Below are 5,698 nucleotides of genomic sequence, written 5' to 3' on the forward strand. Positions count from 1 at the left end.
AAAACTGTAAAAGTGCGGAAAGCCTGAGTTCCTTTAAATCAAGACTAAAAACACATTTGTTTAGGATTGCCTTCGACTGTTCTAGCATCATTAGTCCAACTTTTTTATTTTCTTTAGTTCAACTGTTTTTAATATTCTTTTTTGTTTCTGCATTTTTTATTCTATTTTTTTTCCTACTTGCTTTGATTCTGTTTTATTTTCCCATATTCTAATCATGTAAAGCACTTTGCATTGTCTTTGTACTAAATTGTGCTATACAAAAAAAATTGCCTTGCCTGATTTGAATTGATTATTCCTCAAGGATGCACCTGCCATTAGCATGTTATATATATTTTTCTCAGTTTCATTTGAGCTAAAACAGCCAAAATACCTCCTATAGATATTTTACACAAACCAGCACACTGAGGCAATTTCTTTTAGCATTTCTAATGATATAAAGGATAGTTTATTACTGCATAATGTAGGGTTTAAAGTCGAAGGGAAGCGGCTGTTCTAACGGTTGCAGTTGTGAATTCTCCTGAGTGGAGCCCAACTTTACACGAGTGAATAAAGTGAATGTTGACAGAGGATCGTCAACATTCTTCTTATTTCAACCATTGCGTATATTAGCTGCGACATATGAATCAAGATGCTATAACCGAAAAGATTTGATTGACAGATGACCCTTGATATATGATTGGCCTAATTTAGGTGTGCAAGCTGACGTATAACTATACCTGCATAAAATAACGGAAAAAAAACAACAGATTTTAAGACAGAATTTTTTTAAAAATAGAAATTTTCTAACTTTTGCGACAATATGGTCTGATAAAGAATGCATTTATTTACATGTTTAAGCCAGAATGATTTGAAATATCAAAATGAATTCCCTACGACCTAAAACTCTCTCTACAGTAGCATTGTAGGACTCAGAAAGGCCTGCTTCATCCTTGCTAGTTATGTTGAAGGTTCCCCTTCTTCAGCTGCTAGGTACCGGTACAAGTAAGGGTCAAAGGTCAATGGTTTTACCATTGTGGATCTGTTTGCAGCTGTTTTCATGTGTATAATGGGAAAGTGTAAACATTGAGTTGAAAGGTAGAGCCAGCTACAGCTTCTTTGCATAAAAGTAACAGAGCCTGTAATGTAATGGAAAGTTTAATATAGCCTATAGACCTCACCTGTTTAAAAGGAATGGGTCCCCTTAAATATGTTAGGGTTACAGAACGATAAACAAGAACGAAGCACCTTTCTGTATGTCTTTAGTCCCTGAGAAATGATTAAATGCAGGACAAATATGTCTTCAAATTATTAACAAAGGCAACATTTTGACCCCTGTGTCTGAAAATAAAGATTTTTCACTCATTGGTATTAATTTAAAGAATAAAAATGTGGGAAAGGAGAGGTCATCTTGCAAGAGTAGAAATATTTCCTTTAGGGTTCCAGTTAAGTTCTCTGTTCAGGAAGCCGCTTTCAGTCCTTGAACACAATCCAAATCGTTTTCTCATTCATCCGGACAGAAGAGCTGCAGTAATGATAGACAAAGGGGTTAAAGAGTGATGCTTTCAGAGACAAAGTAAGCATGAAACACTTGCTGTGAAGAATACATTTAAGATATTAAGTGACTGTCTTCGATAACATTTAAGCCTCTAAAAAAAACAGAAAAAACAACGAAAGATTGTCTACATGACTTCCTCTGGCACAACTTAGCTGTCATTTATTGTTGGTAGTAATATTAGAGGATGATGTGATCCTTCAAATGATTCCTGGACATTTAAGACTTTTCCGGCAACTTTCTTTAAACTTTACCTCCAACTGGCCTGTTATGTGGTGTTTAGATTTGACTTCACCTATCTCCAGCCTATTCCTCGTGAAATACCCCTTTGTCATCCTCGCTAGTCTCTGCATCCTGTTGGAGATGTCAACTATATCCTGTTCTACTTCCTGGCCTTGTCGCCATCCTCCCCACTTCCCCCGGGCACTGCGGTCAGAGCTCAGAGGAAAAAGGCTCCCAATCAGATGGCTGCCTCATCCAATCGCATCCCTCAGATTGTTCTCTGTGATCGTCACCTTGTCCAGCTACAGGATGTGACACGTCTCTCGCAGTTGTTTCCTGCCTGGATCGGAAAACGAGAGCAGCGCTGATGGATTTGTCTGTGGGAAGGGTTTGTCGAGAGGTTTCCACAAAGCTTCGCAGGTTGTGATTAAAGCAAACCATAAAACAATGGGTGCTCGTAGTCGGTCACCTAAAACGACAGTTAGGAAAGATGGATGTGCCGCTGCAGAAGCCAACTACATCCCCTCTAGCAGATCAGCGCTGTAGTCATCCTGAGGAGTGGAGATATGGACATACCGTACTTTTGCACATTTCATTCCATCACAGTTACAACCTTGAATGTATTTTTTCTTAGCTTTTCTGAGAGACCAACATAAATGCCCCTTGTATTTGATATCCCTGAATGATAAAGCAGCGTTGGATTCAGAAATAATTTGTTGGTAAATGCCTGCAGAGAGCTTTAAATGCTTGAGATTGGGGGGATTTTTACATTTTGGAGGGGGGATTATTAGTTAATGACTACAAGTCTTGGACTGTTCTTCCTGCTGCGGTGGAAAGATACTTCGAAGCATCCGATGCAGGTCCAGCAGATTCCAGAACAGTTTCTTCTCCACTGTCGTTTGACTGCTAAATGTTAAAATGGGTTATAAACAAAAAAAATAACCCTGACTGTTGGAACTGTAACTATACAGTCGTATGTTTACATCACTTTTTTTTCATCGCAGTGTTTTTTTTATCTCTGCTGCTTAGCTTTATCAAGGCTGCACTTTAAAAAATGAAAAAGTCTAGTCTTTTTTTTTTAGAATAGAAAACCTTCCAGTGAAAAAAACGTCTAAGATTACCTACACAGCTTAATATATTCTAACCTCAGATCAACGCATTTAGATTCAAAATTTTGCTGTGGCCATTTCATTTTCTCCAAAAAGTGAGCAGTTTTAAGAAGCCCCTTTATTTGAATTTTTTTATATACTTAAATAATCCCAGAGGGAAATTACTTCTCTGCATTTAACCCATCCCCTTAGGGAGCAGTGGGCTACCATTGTGCGGCGCCCGGGGAGCAGTGTGGGGTTAAGGGTCTTGCTCAGGGAGCCAGAGTGGGGTATCGAACTCAAAACCTCAGGATTCAAAGCCCTATGCCCTAACCACTAAGCTGCCACTCCCCATTTCATTGTCATGCTGCACTTGTGCATCGTAAATAGCTTTGGCCATGGCATGTTTAGCTGATTCTGCCTCACGTTTCCTTTTCACTGCTGCAGCGGGAGAAACACCATCAGAGTGGCGGAGGCAAAGTTGAGGTTTTACAGCTTTGGCTAGTATAGGGGGATTTCTCAGGGGATGTAGCTTGGGCCTGTTAGGCTGAAAAGTATCTTTCGGCTCCTAAGTGATATTGACGCCTATTGGAGGATCGGCGGTATCTGGGTGAATCCTGACATCACTGTGTCCGCCATCACTTTTGATTTGCGTTTAAGCCAGTGATCCAAATTTGGAATATTTTAAAGATTAAACAGAAAATATGATAACCGCTGGTTTACTAGCCAAAAACTTAACTGTGCGTTGGGTTCACACCGGAGGCGTTAGAGGCGTTGAAAGCAACTGGTGTACATGCAAAGTCTATGGAGGACACAGCGAGTGGTCCAGCGGCGCCGTTGTTTGTTTAACGCTGGAGTTCAGCAAAGTGAACTTTTGCCGTTGGATGCAAAACCAACCAACCAATCATAAAAGCGGACCCAAGTTTTTTTGGGGGGGGGGAGACAGACACTACCTGCAAGCTTTCATTTCTTCTAAAGACTTTCTGCATATGAAAAATAATAATATCAAGTCAATAAATATCAATAAATAAATATCAAAGGAGTTGAACTCCAAAAGTAAAAAAAACAAAACAAAAACAAAAAACGGAAGAGCTTTATGGCGAAAAAGTTTATAAAAACAAAATTAACTAGAAATGTTAAAACCTGACGATGAAAAATGTTTGATTTTATATTCTGGTACGTGCAGTTTTTACCAGAAACCTTTAAAACTCTTTATACTTCCAGCCGCTATGAACGGCAGCAGGATATCCCCCACAGGCTGCCAGCAGCAGAGAGCCTTTCAGCTGGGATTTCCAGCGCTTCCTCCTGGTGGTATGCTGGAGGTCTGGCGCTCCGAACAAGAACTGAATATTTTAGTAGCTGACTAAAATACTGATAGCTCACTCCTCAGATGATGTTTGGAGGTGGACTTTCTTGCTTAAAAATGTGTAAAAACAATTTTCCAACTTATCGAGTAAATAAAGCCAATCTGCTCTCTAGCTTGGCCTAATATAAATCTAAGGAGGCCAAGAAACAGGCCATGTTGGGCCTCACAAAGCAGAAATGAAACCTGCCCATGCATCAGGCTGGATTGTTCTGCAGCTTAGCCCTTCAAAGAACGCTGAGATATGTGCCGCTGACCCCCAACTTCATAACTCAAAGGAGCCCAAAGTCGAGGCACATCCGATTACAGGCCACAATATATCGCCCTGGCAACAGAAGCCTGTAGCAGGCAGTGGCCGCATCAAAGTGGCGGCCCTGAGGTCTGCACCACTTGGTGAACCCCCCCCCCCTTACTCTTCATGACAGGTTTTGATTGGCCAGGGGTCTTCACTCATGCACTGAGGCAGTTTAAAGGCTGGACGATGATTATCTTGTCTTTAAATTAATGTAAAGTAAAGTAGTCCAGTTAGTTAAATGCACAGGTATCAGATAAAATGCCTTTAAAAGTGAAATAGGAGTTTATCCCAAAAGTGGAGGAAGACTCCCTGTACAGGTCTGCATCTTTGTCATGCATACATGTCTGTTTCTCTGGACGTGCGCTCCTCTTGCCAAGTAGTTGGATGGCTTGTATAGAAAGCTTTTACAAATGGAGAAAAATGTGTGAATATGTAGCTCTGTGGGAGAATGAAACTGTGGAGATTGTTGAGACACGTCACTAAAGTAAGGAAAGAAATGTGTGAATTGGTAGGGGGGGAGCCGGAGACGGATAAGAAGCTGATGGTAATCAGCAGGTGCTGCAGTGTGGGATCTGAGCCGGCATTGTTCAGGCTGACGGTGTGCAGGCAGGACAAGGGCAAGACTGAGAGTTGAAAGGGGCCTGAAAGGATGAACGGAAGCCGGTGGACTGGAAGATGGATTACTCATTTCAGGTGAATGGGTTTGTTATATATGAAACCAAAGCTTTGTTTTATAGGGGAATATAACAATATTAAGATCTGTGCTTTTCTTTAAGTACTGATTATTTAGTGTGATCGATTAGTGCTTGATACGGTGTGCAGCTTTAAGAAAATATTTAATTTTAGAGTTTGTGCTGATTTCTGTTAACAGGAGCTCTTAGATTAGTTATAAGCAACTTAAATTTCTCTTCTGCCAGTGAGTGCAAAGAACAGTGAAAAAAGATCAAGATCTATAATACTCATAATAGTTAACAAATTACAAAGCAATGTTAGTATTTACAGTTTTTATATGATAGAAATTAAGCAATTTTTAGGTATTTTTAGGTAAACTTATTCTAGCAGGATAAGTCATTTGAGCTGCAGTGACTGCCTGGTCGTATTGTGGCAGCAGGAAGGGTTTAAATGAGCCATATCGAACCCCTGGAGATTTTTCAGATTTGTCCTTATGCTCTCAAACACACACACACACACACACACAC

The 5,698-nt window shown here is 40.2% G+C and overlaps 1 protein-coding gene across 2 annotated transcripts in view; it reads left to right on the forward strand.

The window, feature by feature from the left end:
- The window catches only part of nhsl1 (NHS like 1), a 129,177-nt gene that overhangs the window by 34,986 nt on the left and 88,493 nt on the right, over positions 1–5,698 (forward strand). The window contains exon 1 of one of the 2 annotated variants that reach the window (XM_015372774.1): positions 5,075–5,192. The exons of the other annotated variant lie outside the window; for it this stretch is intronic. The gene's annotated coding sequence lies outside the window, so the exon portion shown is untranslated. Of the gene's footprint in view, positions 1–5,074; positions 5,193–5,698 lie in introns of those variants that run through there. 2 annotated transcript variants of the gene reach the window in all.

This window comes from Cyprinodon variegatus, unplaced genomic scaffold (assembly GCF_000732505.1).
Source record: "Cyprinodon variegatus isolate N-32 unplaced genomic scaffold, C_variegatus-1.0 Scaffold4, whole genome shotgun sequence".
Classification (NCBI taxonomy): domain Eukaryota; kingdom Metazoa; phylum Chordata; class Actinopteri; order Cyprinodontiformes; family Cyprinodontidae; genus Cyprinodon; species Cyprinodon variegatus.